Source organism: Rhinolophus sinicus, linkage group LG03 (genome assembly GCF_036562045.2).
Source record: "Rhinolophus sinicus isolate RSC01 linkage group LG03, ASM3656204v1, whole genome shotgun sequence".
Classification (NCBI taxonomy): domain Eukaryota; kingdom Metazoa; phylum Chordata; class Mammalia; order Chiroptera; family Rhinolophidae; genus Rhinolophus; species Rhinolophus sinicus.
The window spans coordinates 138,488,754-138,508,703 of NC_133753.1; the positions used below are offsets into that span (position 1 = coordinate 138,488,754).

General features: G+C 33.9%; 1 long non-coding RNA gene across 1 annotated transcript in view; it reads left to right on the top strand.

Annotated features, from left to right (window-relative positions):
* Positions 1–8,995: 8,995 nt before the first annotated feature.
* LOC141570684 (uncharacterized) overlaps positions 8,996–19,950 on the top strand; it is a 69,825-nt gene continuing 58,870 nt past the window's right edge. The window contains exon 1 of the long non-coding RNA XR_012495004.1: positions 8,996–9,125. This is a non-coding gene — a long non-coding RNA (uncharacterized LOC141570684). The remainder of the gene's footprint in view (positions 9,126–19,950) is intronic.

A 19,950-nucleotide genomic window follows, 5' to 3' on the forward strand; every position in this document is an offset into this window, starting at 1 on the left:
CTTATAGTTTCCAAGTTCTCTCCTCTCTTTCTCTCTTGAATCCAATCTAATCAGGCTTTTGTCTCCACCTCTTCATGGAAACAGGTCTTACCATTGATGACCTCCATGTTGTGAAATTCAAATCCTAACTCTTGATTTACTTGAACTATCATTAACATTTTCTTGATACTTTTTTTAAAATTTGGTTTCCAGTACAATGCAGTCTTCTGAATGTCCTGATGTCTTTCTGGCTGATCCTGCTCAGTCACCTTTGCTGTTGCCATATCACCTGCCATCTCCAGGTTGGACTGCCTTGTGGCTCAGTGCTTAGACTTCTCTTTTATAATTTATACTCCTTACACAGAGGTTCTGTTTCAGATTTATGGCTTCAGATGCTATCCAAACGTTGAACACTCCAGACTTTATAAATCCATCTTCATGCATCTCTACTTGGATGCTTAATAAAAATCTCAAACTTTATATGTCCAAAACTGAACTTCTGATCCCTCCTCCATAGTTCTATGCTTTCCATACTCTTTTCCCTCTCACTAAATCCATTATTCCAAACTATCAGACTCAACACCTCAAGTAATCATTAACTCCTTTGTTTTTTCTCAGACACCAAACTCCAACACAACAATAAATCTTGTTATTTTTACATTCATAATCAGGACTGCCTACATAATATGTGGGGTCTAGTGCAAAACAAAAATGTGGGGCTATTTATTAAAAAATTATTAAGAATTTCAAGACTATAACAGCAGAACATTAAACCAGACTGGAGTCCTGTGTGACTGCCTCAGACACCTACCTAAGTAGTCTGTTCACAATATATTGACTCTAACAACTTCTCATCTCTTCAGTCACATGAGATTCAAGCCACCATCCTTTTTTCCTGAACTGTTTAAATGGGGTCCTACCAGATTTTCCTGGTCCCTCTCTTGACTCTCTCAATGTAGTCTCACCGAGCAGAGAGACCTATTAAAAAAATAAAACAGATAATATCACTCCTTTGCTCAAAAACCTCTAGTGACTGCCATTACACTCAGAGTAAAATCTCCATTTCTCTTTCTTCAACCTAAGTTAGTACATCGTCATGTTACACCTATATAACTGTAATATCCTGCAAGCCTTCTTATGCTACTCTCTCTTGATTTTGATCTGCCCGCATACCTTAACAAGGCCAATCTTTATGAAGCTCTGTTTTTATCACCTTACTTTATAACACGCAATTTTATCTTGTAGTATTTCAAGTAAAAACTCCTCTGGCTCTTAAAGCCTTCCACTGTCTACCCAACTCTACAAAATAATTCTGTTTCCCATGTTTTACTCCAAAAAGCTCCATTCACTTTAGTCAGACCAGTCTCAAATATACTTCATGTTCACCCATAATCCTCCTAACATCATTTTCTTTAGTAGGAAGTATTTTTTTTCTTCTATGTCTTGATTACACACATCCTCCAAGGCTTACTTTATTTTCTACTTCCTCCAAAGCCCTCTCTGATCATCCTGGTTCTCACTGATTTACCCTGTATCCTAAAATCTGTTGAACTTAGATTTTTGTACTACCCACTTGAACACAAAGATATACTCTCTGGAATTGGTCACAGATTAATAAGCACCTTTTTTGGCAGGGTCCATATTCTTTGCATTGCAATGCTCAGCCCAGGAAAAGTGCTTGACACACAGTTATTTATTGACTCATTGTAGACATCACCTTAGGTTAGCTAATAATGACTGATTTATTAAATATATGTATTAACAACAGGACACTAAATAAGAAACAAACCAAAGCAGACATTTTTGGAGTCTACCAGAGAGGGCATGCATGATACACAGAATAAGGAGTTATTTATTGAACATTTTGCGAGTACTCTACTAAGGGTTTTATACAGGTTAGCTCATTTAATCTTCACAATAACCCTATGAATTAGGCATAGTTATTATGCCCGTTTTAGTTATGAGTAAACTGAAATTCAAAGGGATTAAGGGACTTCGTCAAGGACACAAAACTAGGAAGTGGCAGAATGGATTTCAAATATAGGTAGTCTGCCAGCTGAGCCAGCCACCGAGCTGAATTGTCTCTCATATTCTATAATTGTTTACTGTAAAATTTTAAGGTTCTGGACCACTATTGCATTTTTAATATAAAGTTTCTTATATACTTTGGTAAGATATAATCATGTATTTTCCTTTTTGCCTGTATCAGAGAACTATGAAGGCTTTGTACTTTGTTTCAGTCAGATGTCAGAGAAAAATAGCCAAATATTCACCCATTTTCTGTTATATGCCCACTTTATAAATAGCTGTTGGCAACTCAGGGACCCACATGGTGAGTGCGTAGTACTTTATTACAGTCATTCCACCACTGGTACAAGAATTTCAAGGGTCTGCCAGTCTTACAAATTAGTTTCAAAAAGATTTGTTTTCAATAGTTGAGTTTAAAAACATTCTAAATTACATTTACTATAGTTTGTTTAAAGCTTTTCTTCTGCCCTATCTTTCTGAGTTCAGCTTAATTTTTTACTGTCTTATTTTAATTTCTCTCTTTCTTTCTAGATTTCATCCTCTCATTTATTATTCTTTGTCTCCTCTCTGTTTCTGGCTTTTCTTCCTGCAGCTGGGCTTTGGTTAGAAGGGGTGGACGCAGCTGCCCAACCATTTTTACATTCTTTACTGATGTGATTTTCTTGAGGTAAAACATCATTTAAGAAATATTACTCAACAATTAAATGTTTCTGTCATCTTCAGATTCGGTGTCTGAAAGTCTGCCAATAAGACCCTTTGCAGTTGTTTGTATTGGTTTGGATCCCTTCCTGTTATGCGTTATTGTATTTGTTCTGTGCTGGTTTGCCTTTTATGTAATATTTTGTTATAGTTGTAATTTCCTCTTTCTATCTAATCTCAACCACCGACTTGGTTCCACTGTTATCTTTCTTTTTTTTCCAGGGGAAGGAGGTTTATTGACTACTTTCTACTACAAGTTTGACTGCTTTTTAAACTATGTGTTTCATCAATTTGATGGGCAAGGTTTTCATAGGATTCAGGGAAATTTTGGAGGCAGGAGTTGGACCTTGGTCAGCCTTTGAAGATTCTAACTTGTACACTGTGCTCTTGGATTAAATCAGGGACAATTTATAGTGATATCAGTACTTAAGGGCACAAAGTTGTACCCAGAAGATTTATGGTACAAACCTTAGACTATCTGGTTTGAGTGTTATTGTTAAATGGAATTGTCTTTTAATCTTTCAATAGTTATCCTAGACTTTTTTAGAGTAGCACTTTAGCTGACTTTTCAGTGGAATCATTAGATATTTAGACATTTGGTTCTTATTAATTCATTGAATAACCCTTATTCATTATACTCAGTTTATTTAGAGACAAATAGGGATCTATCAGGGTACCTGAAGCAAATGCTGCTATTTAGCATTTGTAGAAGAGAAACAGAGGAGGTAGATCCAGGGATAACATTAGGATATTTAACAACCATGAACACCAATGCTCAGAATGGAAGCCAATCTTAGTTTTGGATCTTAGAGACTCCTATTATGCTAATACTTAAAACCTTGGTTGCTGAATTATTGGGAGGCTGGAGTCCCAGTGGAGGGCACCAGGGGATACACATGGGGAACTTGAGTTAGTACAGAATTATTTTAATACTTTAATAAGTCGATACATGTTAGTCTTGGGTAAGAGTGTGCTCTGTTGATTTATTTTTATTGAGATACAGTTATCCCTTTCCAATTTCTACAGTGTGACTCAGAGAGAGTATTGGGATAACATAGGATTTCCCACGGTGGTTCCTAGTGAAATGTGTCCAGGTCAGGTTTAGATCTTTTTAAACTGAGGTTCTCAACTTTATGGAAATCAAAGCCTACCTTTGTCTAGAAAAAGAAGTTTAGTTGTTGTTGTTGTTTGTTTTCACGAGGCACTGAACTTAGATTGAGTTTTGGTTGTACCAGTCATTAACTGTAATTTTGAAAAAATTGCTTAATAACTTTTTCACCCTTCCTCCTTATCGGTAAAAAGGAGGGAATTGAATCAACTGAGCTCTAAGTTCCCTTGAAGATCTAACATTCTCAAATTCTATTCAAATACCAACATGAAAATTTCTTTTGCTTGACATTTAATAAAAAATCAACTCATCTTTTAGGATGTGTAGGAAAAGATAGAGTATGACCAACTTCTGAGCATATAAACTATCCCTGGTAATTAGCTATACATTTTTTTTTTCCACTGGGTTTCAGCACTCTGTTTAAAGATTATCTGACTACAATATTTTTTTTCTTTGATTTGAATAAAAAGCAAATAATGACTATATAAAATAAATAGCCTTTTCTCTATATATTTAGCATTCAATTATATAAACATAATGATAGCCTTTCGGCAATGAGGGTGCAGTTAACAATTAATTTTTCTCTCTGCCTTACATGGAAGACAAAATTTGCAATGTTTATTTTAATTGGAAATGGGTTGAACTTAGTGAAAGTTCATTGTTGAGTTAGTGTTTGTCACTTTCAGGACCATGCAGAATGAGCCATTTTTCACATTAATGACACTATGTAGAAAGTCAGAACTACTAATATGTGGAAAAACAGTCCTTACCTAGATTAAAAGGAGGAAACAAGAAATCGTAATTTCTTTTTAACCTTAAAACTGCTCTGCAATTAATCTGAATCACACACCAGAATTCCCCTAGCCTTTGGCATTTCCACAGGTCTCTGAAGCACAACAGCTGGATTGTTTAGGTTATGTGATAACCTGTTTTATGGACAACAGCTTTAGACCCTAATGATCACATTTTGATAATGCTCTTATTAGAGGCTAAATCATGATCTTTTGCACAAAACTAAATATATTCCCCTTAAGGTGAAGACCAATATTTTGCCTGTTCTAATTATAGTTTCAGTTATCATGTTATAGGTCCTCTGTGACAAACATTCCATTAATGAGGGAAACAGCCCTAAGACAATGAGTGCCTTGTTTATGGTTGAGACTTAATATATTTTTATTGACTTGAGGTGTAATCCTTGTTGGTTCCAATTTAACTGGAGTGTATAAGTTTATTAAAGACTGTACAACTAATTAAAGAGTGAAACTTACAACTAGAACTAGAAACCAGAAAAAGTAACTAAAACAGAAAAGATTTAACCTGGTGATTTAACCAAAAATGTATTCATTTGTTCTTCCATCTATCCACCATTAAAGAAATACTTATTCAGGGCTTAATATTTTTTAAGTAATTGTTAATTTTTGTTTCTAAGCTGACAAATTTCCCCGTTTTCTCAACTTAATCATACTATATTATTCAGATATATTCTCTCTCTCTCTCTCTCTCTCTCTCTCTCTCTCTCTATCTATCTAAAATATAAAAATGAAGAAACAGAGACCTTGATGCCAAGAAATTCATCTTTTGGGGATATATCAAAAATATAAATTATTGTAATAATGCTCAGGTTAGTGAAACTAGAGAAGAACATTACAAAGTACAGTGGTGGTAACAGTAACAAAAAAATTATATATAGGTCTTATCTATACCAGGCAGTCATCTAAACAATTTATATTTAATCATTACAATAACAAGTATGAGGTAAGTGTTACAATTATTCCCAACCTACAGATTGGAAGCTGAATTACAGGAAGTTACTTGTTCTCAGTGATTCTGGGTCCATTGAGAGGAATCACTTTGCACAGAAGGAAGATTGTGTTCTCTCAGAGATTGATTAACTCCTGAAAACAGTTATAAAAGGACCCTGTGTATGGCAATCACTGAGCCAAGTAGGTCCTTCCAAAATCATTCCCTGTAGAAGGATGTTTCTATCCAGAATATCCAGAATATTTTATATAGAATATATATTACTTGCACTGCTGAACAAGGTTATAATGGGCACTACTCTTAGCATCACATTTCTCTTCCCAGTTACATATATGTTACAATCAGTCATTGATTTTTAAGGTCTATTCATTGAAGAGTTTACGAGCTGTTTATAAGCTGACAAATTTCCCCATTTTCTCAACTTAGTCATACTATGTTATTCAGATATATTCTATCATCTATGTATCTATGTATCTATGTATCTATCTATGTATATATCTATGTATGTATGTATCTATCTATCATCTATCTATCTATCTATCTATCTATCTATCTATCTATCTATCTATGTATCTATCATTATCTATCTATCTAACAGAGAGAGGAAAAGAGATAAAGAGACAGAGAGAAAAAGACAAAGAGATTTATTTATTACGATGATTGACTCATATGATAAAGGAGGCTGAGAAGTTCCACAGTCTGCCATTTACAAGCTAGAGACCTAGGAAAGCCAGTGGTAGAGTTCCAGTCCTAGCCTGGAGACATGAGAACTCGAGCACTGATGGTTACAATCCTAGGGCAGGAAAAGACCGATGTTCCAGTTCAACAGTCATGCAAAGAGAAAGAATTCTTCCTCTCTCTGCCATTTTGTTCTATTCAGGGCATTGATGAATTGGCTGATACCCACCCACAGTAGGGAGAGAAATCTGTTTTACTCAGTCTTTTGATTTAAATTTTAGTCTCTTCCAGAAACACACTCATGTACACACTCAGAAATAATGCTTAATCAAATATCTGAGCATCCTATGACCCAGTTAAGTTGACACACAAAATTAACCACCCCAAGTACCAATGCATGAATGCATTAGCACAAAATATCAAGGACACAAAGAGGGAAAGGCCCATGGCTGCCATTAGATGTCAGGTACTTTAACCGCAGACCTCTCTGTGTATGTATGGTTTCATTTCTCTGTGTTATAGTTTGCTTACTCTGAAGAGTGCTAGATAAACTTGTCCTGTCAATCAGTCAAGAGAAAAAAAAAAAACCATTAAGGAAAATAGTAATTCAGCTGGTATATGTGAAAATAAGACTTGATTTGTATGGTTTACAATATTACATCATCTATTTTCCACATAAAATAGAGAGACTATATCCAATTTTGCTGAGGATGCAGGGAAATGAATTCACTTATTACAATTGTAGGATTATAAATTGTCACAACCTTTTGGGTGAGAAATATGCATATATTTTGACGCAATACGTTAAAAATGTGGACAAAGGTAAGAAAACAGTTGTTAATTATAGATACTCTATTGTAAAGAAAAAAATTGAAAAATTTACCTTGTAATAGAGGATTGGCCAGATTAATTATATTATATTCAAACATTGGGATACTATGTAGCCATCTGAATATCACATGTGGAAAATTATTTATTGAACTACTAAAAAGTTGATTAGTATATTTAGTATTGAGTGAAAAAAAACAGGCTAATAATATATTAGTATATTATTAGTATACATCAAATAATGTATTCTGTTTATGATTTTTATAAAGAAAGGTAAGTATATATGAATGTAATACAGAAGTACATGTATGTAAAATTGTACACATATATAAATATGTGTGCATATATATAGACACATTCTAGAAGATTATAAACTAATATTTTAATAGTAATGGAATTACAAGAATTTAAAAATTTTCTTTCTGCATTTAGCATGGATTGTATAACTAAAAAAAAAATTATATAGATTAGTACTAGATAAAGACAAAGAAATCCAGATAAAATAAAGTAAAATTTCTCACTCCCTCCTCATGCATGAAGTTGATTTTTATTATTATTTTTAGACCTAGACTTCTCATCCAGATTTGAGCTACACTTTGCTCACATAAATTACCTGTTTTTCAACTAATGCCCTTCCTGAGGTCTTCAATAAGAATTATTATAGATTTATTTTTTGCTTGATTTACTAGTCTACACTATTATCATCATTTTTACCTATGAGAAAAGATCTCATAATTAATGAAGGACAGTTCTTTGGTGTTGGCATTAGCTTCATTTCGGTACATCCTAGTTCAGAAGCCATTATATGGCAATATTCTGGCTAAGGCGAGGCTGTAGGTGTTGGGCTTACTTCCCACACTATCCTCTAACATTTAAAAGGCATGATATTTTTTCACATAAAAATCCAGATATGGGAATTCTCTTGAAAAACACATAGTTCTCACAATGCTGTTTGAGTTCCCACCAGACAGTGACTAGCTGGAGACGAGTAGCCATTGTCCTTTGTAAAGAGGAATACATGTTTCAGTTTGCCATGGTTCCCATCACTTCTTATTTGCATCTTATGATTGGTTCAAATCCTTGCCTATATTTACTGGCATTTTAGTTTGCTATTCCTTTTTTTTCATCCTTATTTTTATCATATTTAAGTATAAGGATGAAAGAATTGAGAAATCAGTATTGTCTTTACTATCGTAAATAACATCATCTAGATGACAATTGACACTGTAATTTCAGGATATGTTTTCTTATTATTTCTCTAAACAGATGATTGCAGGGGGTGGGGGTGGGGAGGGAGAGAGCGACAGAGAGAGAGATAGAGAGAGACAGAGAGAGAGAGACAGAGGAGTACATAGCAAAGGCATTTATCAGAGAACACATGTAACATCAATAAAACTGGTATTTAAAATATTTTGTTTTTCTTGGTTTACAACTTTACCAATGCCCATATAAATTTACTTCATTTGTATTTGAACAATTCAATATTTATTTAGTTTGTGCTTTAAAAATAATTGAGCCTTTTTTCTAACTGCCTCTGAGTATAAGAGAAGAAAAATAATGAAACATTAAAAGGAAAGTAGCTTTGCAAATTTATTGAAATCTAAAACAAAAAAGCAAATTAGCTGGGGAGTACTACAAGGGGGCAGTGATGCTCTGGCCTGTTAGGACATTGAGCATCAACCAATATGCAATTAAAAGATAAAACCTGTGAGGAGGCAATGTGGAAGAATAAAAGCCTATTAAAGCACTCCTAAGAGTTAAGACTCTTGCCAACAGAGCCATCTGTCAAGAGATTATGGAGAAGGAAATTTCTGCAGGAATTTTCCCTTGGGACTAAATGAAGTGCCAAGAAAAGGTGTGTGGCATCAGGAGTGAGGACAAACTCTGAGAGTCTTCTGCTGTGTTTATCACAGACAGAGAGGGAACCATCAACTCAGTGGGTCTCAGAGAAGAGGAAGAGAAGAGAGGGAAGTCTTTGTACTGCTTTTGACCAGAGAACTGAGGTTGTCTTAAAAAGTGTTTATGAAATCATATCTCTTTTAAGGTAAGTTAAACTTTGTTGCATTGAATTCTTAAAATTTTCCATAACTCAAGACAGTAATTTATGGAACTTTGCATACTAAGGATGCTAATACAAAAATGAATGTTAAGTTTCTGAGTCAAATTGTAGAAGGTGATAAAAAAAAAAAAGTGGGAATGTCTTTGTTTTGTTTTTCTTTCTTTCTTTCTTTCTTTTTTCCAGGAAACTTAATCTTTGGAGTTTGTGAAAATACCCAAGACATTTTTTAAAATGTGGGATGTTATACTAATATGCTATTTTCGCTGATTTCTTCCAATTAAATGCTGGGTAAAAAGTAATCAAGGTGGACTCATGAGTATTTGCCTCTAGAGAATTAAGTTCATGCTATGCTGTGAAATAACTAAAAATCGTACCACCATGAAAGTTACAAGGATTTATAATAAGTACAAATATTTCATGAAGTTTCTAGAATTGTCAAGAAAAGATACTTTAATTTTTAAGATTCTAAATAGATTTTAATTTATTCCCTGTCCTTTGTTCCTGAAAAGTACTATATTATGTTTTTTAACAGTAATTATTCCCCATTTCCTTTTCTTTTTCTTTCTTTTTTAAGAGACAAAAAATGTTGATTATAAAGTTAGAATAAAAATATCACAGATTTGCTATGTAGACTATGAGATAAACATTATGCATTTTTTCAGATGTTTTTGTCAAAAAGAGAGCTGGGTCTTTAAATGTCAAGAAAATAAAGGTTCATCTCATCCTAATTTAGCAATTTTTTAAACTTGTAATACTGCCAAGAAACTGTTAATCAGAAATCAGAACTAAATATAGTTTAATTCAATTTTATTTTATCTTGATCAAAATAGAGACATTTTGTTTAACACTTTGGTTACCTAGAGAAATGGAGATGAGCAGACAAATAGAATTCTCAACAGAGGTAAGAAATAATCTTATCTCCTGGGAAAGAAAACAAAGTCAAATAAAGTAGGGCTAATTCTAAGTGATCACAGTGATCCAGTGTTCACGCTGGAACTTTGCCCATATCAAATTATTGTGTCTGTAATTGGAGAGAAATTATTTAGTGAATTTAAGTCAAGTTATCTTATGAATTCAATTATAGTGGATGATTAATTTTAATAACCCATTCTTTTGACTCTTCCTTTGTCTACAACAGTTATGCCTGAATTATAAGGATAGTGTTTAGATTCCTATTATTTCATTATTTCACTCATTCTTCCATTCACTTGTTCATTCAACTACTATTTAGTCAGTAATGTTCAGGTGGAAGGCATCATTGGGCCAGGCATGAGGTAATGAATGGACATGGTCCTTGCCCTCAAAGGGCTTACAGTTCACTACATAGCACATATTCCTTTGGCTTCAGAATAATTTGAAAAATAGAAACTTAAATATTATTTCACCAACATGAATTTAAGGATAACAGAAGTCAAGTGATAGCCATAGAAAGTATCTGTATTAGTATTATAATTCAAGATTTTCTTTACACTGATTTTATTTGTACTTCAATATTTAAAAAAAATTTTTAAATTTGCATTTATTTAATGTACTGAAATGTACATTATTTGTTGTGCTCTTGGGTTTTCATTAAATATGATTTGCAGTTCTTTAAAAATATGAAACATTAATTTTATATGTAGAAAAGCACAAATAATTCCTGAGCAATAAAAAGTAGACAAATTCTACTAAAGATTTACAAATACTGTATCTTGTTTGTGGTGAAAGTATGATCTCTGCATATATTGATACATTTCTGAATGTTAAGTATATTTGAAATTGGAAAGTAGGTTCTTATCTGCTATATCCATTGTTGTTCCTAAGGTTGATTTGGATGTATGTGCATTTCTAGCATTTTTGGCAATGTTTGGTCCTGAGCAAAAGTATAATAATATGTAAGTTTTTGAGTTATGGAGATCCTCTCTGGGATCCTTGCCAGAAAGAATGAAGTTCTTGCTTGGATGAAGGGTTCTGGAGACTGTCACCTCCATTAAAATGCATTTATAATAGAGCACTATCATCATATCTGTTTAAAATAATGAAATGCATATTTTTGAATAAGCAAACGTAGAAGACTGAGATATGATCCCCATCTCTTTCCCACCATTAGTGAGCTGCTTCTAGAAGCTCAGATCTTGAGTTCTCTGCACTTTGAAAACTACTGTTTTCAAATTATAGCAAGAGACTATATCCCTAGGTTCTTTCCTGTCCACTGCACTTGTTAGAGTTTCTGTTCTTGCTGTTAATAACTGGAACAGCAGAAGAGGGAAAACATCTCATTACAGGCATGTACTTACTACTGCCCTGCTTGTTCTGCTGCTAGCTTCAGCTCATTGGCCCCTGCTTTCTCTTGTCAGCCATGTGGACTTGACCCTGCTTGGAGCCTCTCTTGCAGTGCTATTGATATATCCTCAGTATAATGCAGTGAACCAAGACCAGTGAGTTGCTTGGGTCTTGTTTTAGCACTAAACTTGTCAGGCAGCTGTGCTATATCCAGGGATTTTCTTTGTTGGTCCTTTACTTAACATGAAAAACAACTATGGCACAATCTGGTTTGGGATGAAAATATCACAACCTCAAACTTAAGTGGTATTCCAATGAATTATATCAGAGTGATGAGTTAGAAAAAAGTCATACTACCTTCCGATGTAGGTATTTAATTTTCCTTCTGTTCTTTATTCTTTATGAGCTATTCAGGTGCCAAGGACAGTTTTTTTTATTTTTAGTTTTTTATTTTAACAATATTGACTGAAGGTCTACTATGTACCAATATTTTAAATTCAAATTATGCTTATTGGGTCAATGAATCTACATGGCGAAATCTCTGATTACTTCTTTGTGGTTCCAGGACCTGGCATAATCCTTGGCACAGAGTAGATACTTAATCTTTGTGAATACTTGAATATAATAGAGTTGTACTACCCGAAATATGTAGGCAACTTGGAGAAACTGTGTAGATCCTACTTCATTTTTAAGAAGAAGGATGAACTTGTATCAGAAAATAATGGAGAGACTGTCCTCAAACCATTGGGTTTCTCTGAAATATTTTTTTTGGAAGGAAGTCACAGGAAGGAGCCTTTAAGTCCTATTTTGGGACCTCCCAAACTGTCACTTTTTAAAGCCTGGCTTTAATGTTTTACAGGAACACAATGATGTAATGGAGGAACATGAAATTCCCTGTAGTTCCGTGGAACACAAGTCAACAACACCTAGGGAAAATATTTAAATATCTAATAAAATCAAGTATTAATTTTGAAACTGTTTTATGAAGCTGAGACGTTCAGGTTAAAAGTATAACAATGAAAGTGGGAAACTGGATCATTTGACAAATTCATCTATGTATATAATTAAGTTTCTATTTCCGTTTTTGTTTCAATGGCAGTTTCCTTGTTGTCCTTCTTCACAAAATTGCTGAGATAAACACCTTACTGTTGTCTGAGCTATACAAAGTTATATACAATATAATATTGTGGTGCATGTATGCATGGAATTACTTTATTATTATTATTACTAGTAACAATGAAAACAGTGGAAGTCCACATATATATATATAATAGTTTATATTATATTAGCCACACGTTAGCAATGTAAGCGACCTTAGCAGCACTCTAAACAAATTCCCTTATTTCACAGATGAGGGAACTGAGTTATATAGAGATTAAATTGTTTTTTTTTTTAGGAAAAAATTAACCAAAATTGTCCTTCAAAGTTATGTTTTCTATTATATGAAAAGTGGTTGTCAGTGAGACATTCAAGGTCAGGGTTGATATCTGGCTTTATCTTCTTTTAAAAATGAATTTAATGACTTCATTAAAATCTACGGATATATAAAAGGCAGCAATACTATCACTCAGTTAACAGAGATTTACTTATCAGAATTTCAAACAAGGAATTCAGTAGGCTACAAATTCTTTTCAAGGAACAGAACTGTCCTGTATTCAAAGAACATGAAGGCTATATCTCCCATATGCCCTTGATGAAAATTTTGATGATGTATTGAAGTGTGTGGCTAAAAGAGAGCTGCTTTCTGTCTTAGCTGGGTACAGAAGTCCACCAAGAGACAGACGGAGTTAAGGATTTCCTCTTCTTTAGAGAACCAGTATGCTCAGAGCATCCTGGCTTGTCTATTCTGAATCAGGTTTCTATATTCCCGAGTTAACCTATCTAGATGTCCTTAAGGCTGTTTATCCTTCCAGGTGTCCTTAAGGCTGAGAACTGGCCTTTAGAGTAGTAGAGTCAGCTCCCTTAGTGGCTCAAGACGCAAGGCAAGAGAAAAAGTACAAGTGACTAAAAAAAGTACAAGACAAGTACAAGACAGTGACTAAGACTGACAGACAACCATTGAAGGAAAAAACACACTCACATACATACACACACACACACACACACACACACGCACCCCCACACAATTTATGGAGAGACAGAGACATACCATGGCAGTGACTTTATATATAACAAAGAACTAAGTCCTTTAAAGAAAAATAGCATAATTAGAGTAAAACTGTCTTTACTCAAAGAATTCCAATCAGAATGTGAAAATATTTTCTTTCTCTGAATACAGCTTAAGAAAGCTTTTCTGAATATGTGTTCTGTGGGAACACCAGCTCCATGGAATGTCCTCCCACCATGTCCCCCAACCCCCATTTTAAGAACTTGGTGATCATGGAACTTTAGGAAACACTGACTAAAGTTAAATAGCCATCTTTATCACAGAGCTTTCAAAAGCATTGTAATTCTCTTACTAGATTCAGTTTTCCTAAATTTATATGACTAATGAAAGTTCTTTGGTTTGGAGCTTTTCATGATACCAGTATTCTGTTCAACATACTTGGGAAGTAGTAACTTCTATCATTTAACACTGCTTTGGACACTCGGGGGTAATCAAGATGTTTTCTTATTTTCTATGGAGCTCACAATTAAGTACCATGAAAGGGAGTCCCAATTTCATAAATTTTATGGCTGGGTAAATAGTATGGTGGCACCATTGACCACCATTTTTATTCAGAATAGACTACCAGAGGTCTAATGTGCTGTTCAGAACTGAAATGACTCAGGTTACAAGTTTTCCAACTTTTAAAGCAGCAACAGACCTTTTGTTTAAGTGTAGTGTTCCATAGACATCTTATATGTAAAACAGATAAAAGGCAGGCTGGTTTGGTAGATTTTGGGTATGTTTATAGAATTTTTTCTCTTTGGCCTCCTGACTTCTACAGCTGACTATGATTTGCATGGCAGCAATTAGAAGAAAATTACATAAAGTCATCCTTCAGCATTTATTGAACTCCTGGTGCTGCAACATTCTGGATATTGCTATTTTGGTCAGTAAAATCCCAGAAAACAAAGATTTGTCTTCCTAAGACATCTGATTTTCAAAAAAAGAAACATTTTATGGTATAGCAACAGTTCAAGGATTATAAAATAGTTTTTCTTGTATTTTTGAAGATCCCAACTAAAATGAAAAATTTAATGTCATTTCCTTAGAATTTTTTTTAAAAGAAGAATATTTCAAGTGCATAGACAAAATGAAAAACCTGAATATCATCAATTTGTTTCTGAATTAGTATTTTTTGTTGCTATTATAATAAATTGTAATTTTAAAAAACACAAATTTACTATTTGTGGGGTTCTATAGAGCAGAAATTTGACATGGATCTCATTGGCCTAACTTTAAGGTTTTTAAAGGTTGCTAGCCTTCCTGAGTCTCTGGGAAAAAAATTATTTCCTAGTTTTCTTCAACTTTAAGAGGTTGTCTTCACTCCTTGACTTTTTTTTTTTATTAGTTTCAGTTGCACAAAACAACATAGTTATTAGACATTTGTTTACCTCATAAAGTGATAACCTCAATAAGTATATTACCCATCTGACACTGTACATAGTTATTACAATATTATTGACTATATTCCCTATCCTGTACTTTATATCCCCATGACTACTTTTTAAAATTATAGTTGACATTCAATATTTTTATATTAGTTTCAGGTGTACAGCATAGTAGTTAGACATTTAAATAATTTATGAAGTGATTCCCCCCGATAAGTCTAGTGCCCACCTGACACTATACATAGTTTTTATAATATTATTGACTATATTCCCCATACTGTACTTTGCATCCCTGTGACTATTTTGTAACTACCAATTTGTACTTCTTAATCCCTTTACCTTTCTCAATCAGCTTCCCAATCCCCCTTGAATCTAGTAACTATCAGTTTGTTCTCAGTATCTATGAGTCTGTTTCTGTTTTGTTTGTTCATTTATTCTGTTTTTTAGATTGTACATATAAGTGAGATCATATGGTATTTGTCTTCCTCAATCTGACTTATTTCACTTAGCATAATAATCTCTAGGTCCATCCATATTGTAGCAAATGGTAAGATGTCATTGTTTTTTATGGCAGAGTAATATTCCATTGTGCATATGTACCATAATTTCTTTATCCAATTGTCTACTGATGGGCATTTCAGTTGTTTCCATATCTCGACTACTGTAAATAGTGCTGCAGTCACTAATAGTGCTGCAGTCACTATTTATGCACTACTATAGGGGTGCATTTATCTTTTTGAATTAGTGTTTTGGATTTCTTTGGATAAATACCCAAGAAGAGAATTGCTGGTTCATAGGTACTGTGTTTCCCTGAAAATAAGACCTAGCCGGACAATCAGCTCTAATGCATCTTTTGGAGCAAAAATTAATATAAGACCCGGTCTTATTTTACTATAATATAAGACCGGGTCTTATATAATATAATATAATACGATATAATATAATGCCAGATCTTATACAATATAAGACCCAGTCTATAATATAATATGTAATATAATATATTAATTATATTAATTTTTATACTAATTATATATATATTTTTTGCTCCAAAAGACGCATTAGAGCTGATTATCCAGCTAGGTCTTATTTTCGGGGAAACACGGTAGTTCTATTTTTAATTTTTTGAGGAACTTTCATACTGTTTTTCATAGTGGCTGCACCAATTTGCAATCCCACCAAGAGTGCCTAAAGGTTCCCTTTTCTGCACATCCTCGCCAGCATTTGTTTGTTGATTTATTGATGATAGCCATTCTGAAAGCTGTGAGGTGATATCTGATTGTGGTTTTTATATGCATTTGTCTAATGATTGGTGATGTTGAGCATCTTCTCATATGTCAACTGGTCATGCGTATGTTCTCTTTAGAGAAATGTCTATTCAGGTCCTTTGCCCATTTTTTACGGGATTTTTTTTTTTTTTTTTTTGGTGTTTGTAGATTAAGATTAGCAACATTTTTAGTATGTGCCAATCTCAATCTCCAGTTTGATAATGGGGTGTGTTATAGTTACCTAAATATGCTCCCTTCATTTCTTAGGCTTTCATATGCACCCAAAGTTTTCATAAATTGGTGTACATTTGTTGTCAGCATATTAAATTACTCAATACTTTTTTGAATCAGATGTTACAATGTACTCTTGATGTTAATAAAATATTTTCAAACTGAAGTTATTTTAGAAGATTACTGGATTTGCCAATATATGAATAAATATTTGACAATTACAATTCAGTTTATGATTATAAATTCAGTTTTTAATTAATTTTTTTAATGAAAATAAGTTAGTTCTTGATTCTGGATATTAACCCCTTATCAGATGTGTCATTGGTGAATATATTCTTCCATTCAGGATGTCTTTTTGTTGTTGTTGTTGATGGTTTCCTTTGCTGTGCAAAAACTTTTTAGTTTGATGTAGCCCCATTTATTGATTTTTTTCTTTTGTTTCCCTTGCCTGATGAAATATATCAGTGAGAATATAGGGTAATGGCTGAGAGTTTACTGCCTATGTTTTCTTCTAGGTGTACTCCTTGACTTTTGTACTTTTTCGTTCATGTTCAAAGTCAACAACTTAGCATGTCTTTGCCCTTGCTTCCATCATCACATCTCTCACTCTGACAACAACCAGGAAAGGATTTCCATTTTAAATAACTCATGTAATTACACTGGGTCTACCTGTATAATACAGAATAATTCCATCCCAAAATCCGTATCCTTAATCATATCTGCAAAGACCCCTTTCCATAGTCATAGATTCCCAGAATTAGAATGTGAACAATTGGGGCTCCATTATTCTGCCTATCAGGGTATTTTAAGTGCCTCCCTCAAATGCTAAATCACTAAATATATCAGTTTTATCAAACTAAATAAATTATGAGTCATTCTTCCTTTTTGTATGTGGTTCCTTTTCCAAATGAACAGGAAAATGTTATTCATCCTTCAGGATCCTGGGCCAGTGAGCCCCTCCTATGGGATGCCTTCCTCTGCTGCATCTGATTGTTACTCCTTCTGGGTTTCTTCTATTTACAAGTAGTAGCTTCTGTGTCCTCTTGGGCTCCTTCTAATAATGTGAGCTCCTAAAAGCTGCACCTCAATTCATTTTGTTTTTAAATCAGACTCTCTCTAGGTGATTTCCTGGGGACACTTCCTAGGACTCTCCCACATTTTAGTCTAACATTCATATGCCAATGACTCAAATCATTATTACCAGTTTTGATTCCTCCTATAATTCTCAACTTGCTTAGCCAACAGCCTATAAGACATCTCTTCTTTAATGCCCAATAAACTTCTGGGTCAGTGTCACTAAGACTACTCTCCATTTCAGTGACTTGCTAAATGGACTCTCTGAATTCTGAAAAGCTCTTATTCTCATGATATTTTATTATCGTGAAAGGATACAGATTAAGTTCAGCAAATGAAAAAGGCACATAGGCTGGAGTCCAGGAGAAATTGGGCACTAGATTCCAGTTGTTCTCTGCCAGTGGAGTTCTAAGTACAACACTTAATTCTCCCAGCAACAATGTACAATAAAATATATGAAATATTTTTTATTGTTTATCTTTTTAAAAATGTGTGTTTTATCTTCCCCTTACCTTGATGTAATATAAGACCCTGTGAGCACGGGATCTTGCTAACTCTGTTTATGTCCCTTGGCTGACAATAAAAGATATCCAAGTAATATTTACTCACTAGAGTTTAAAGAGTTGCTTGGATTATAACTGATGTTTAATAAAAAGTTGTTTAACTAAGTTTGAAAATGGCGGACTTTCAATACAGTTCTCTCTCTTTTACTCTCAATTTTTCTGTAACATTTTCCTTCTATTTACTAATTTGGCATAAAAAGTAATTTGGTATAAAATAGCCTTGGTGTTTTTTTTTATCTTAGCTATTAAAAAAATCAAAATAATTGATACAAGTTTTGGTGAGTTTTAGCATTATATTGAAATTTGATTTTAAGGCTGACATGGTTTCTACATATTTCATATTTCATAATTGCTTAAGCAACCAATAGAAAATACATTGGAGGGTCAAGTTTATAAGATTCCTTTACTTTCTATTTGATATGTCTAGGCTATTAGATGAGGAAAAGCATGGTCAGACTAAATATGTCATACTGCGTTTTAATTTTGTTGTGTTGCATATTGCTACTGCTTTTCTCTTTAGTTTCAGTACTTATCTTGTTTACCTCTACTGAATAACAATGACAGAGGACTGTCACTGAAGTTTAATATAGTTTAATTATCATGGTTTTATGATGATAAGCAGAATCAATGACAAGCGAACTAACTTATTTTCATAAAAAAATGAATTAAAAACTGAATTTGTAATTATAAACTGAATTGTAATTGTCAAATATTTATTTATATATTGGCAAATCCAGTAATCTTCTAAAACAGCTTCAGTTTGAAAATCTTTTATTAACATCAAGAGCATGTTGTAACATCTGATTCCAAAAAGTATTGAGTAATTTACTTTAATATGCTGACAACAAATGTCTACCAATTTATGAAAACTTTAGGTGCAGATGAAAGCCTAAGAAATTAAGGGAGCATATTTGGGTAATTATAATATAACCCGTTATCAAACTTGAGACTGAGATTGGCACGTACTAAAAAATGTTGCTAAGTCTTAATCTACTACATCATCATGTTTCAAAAAATTCCATAACTAATCACTAGCTGTTGAGAAACAGACTTCACATCCACACGCTTTCTTCCTAGAACACATATCGTGTCTGTGACTTGGTCCTGATGCTGTGGTTCTTGCTTGAGCATGGTAAAAAACACATGTGAGTTGTTCCTGTCCTCCACTGCACCTTGGACCCTGCTGTTCTGCGGGATTTTGCTGACATTAAGCTGACATTAAGTCTTTAGGGTTCAGGAAGCCTGGGCAGGTGCACTAGACACATCAGAGGCAAATGTGTAACAGCGTGGAGCATTTCTGCTTGGCCTGTTGGGTTTGACAGGCCAAAGTAGCCCAGAAGGAATAGCAGTGCCTCTTGAAGTAGCTGAGGTGCTTCCCTGATGTCAGTTCTCTGAGTTTTAGATCAATGCCTGGGAGATGAATCAAAACATGTGAGGAGAGTCACCAAGGGGAAATATGCTGGAAAGGTTGCAGGAGTGAAGCACCCAAACCCAGGGAAAAGGTGGGGTGAGATGTGCAAGCAGGAAAAAACAAAGGGCTGAGTCATTGGAGGCCTAAATGACAAGAGCACAGCTGTGACAACAATTTGTTGGCAGTCTGACCTATTTGATGAAAGGGCCTCTGCTTTCCTTGGAACCTCAGAGTTGCCGTGGCTCGTAGGAGCACACCACTCGTGTTTCCAGCTGGCTCAGCCTCATAAATACCTAAACTCACAAGATGACATTTTTAATGCTCTGCAATTGCTATTCTGCATTTATATTTATTGCAATTCAACATATCCATTAGTGCATCTATCATTGATAAGTTTGTCACTGCTTTAGGAATACATTCCATCATGCTGCATCAATTTTACTTTACAAGCTATTAATGTACTATAA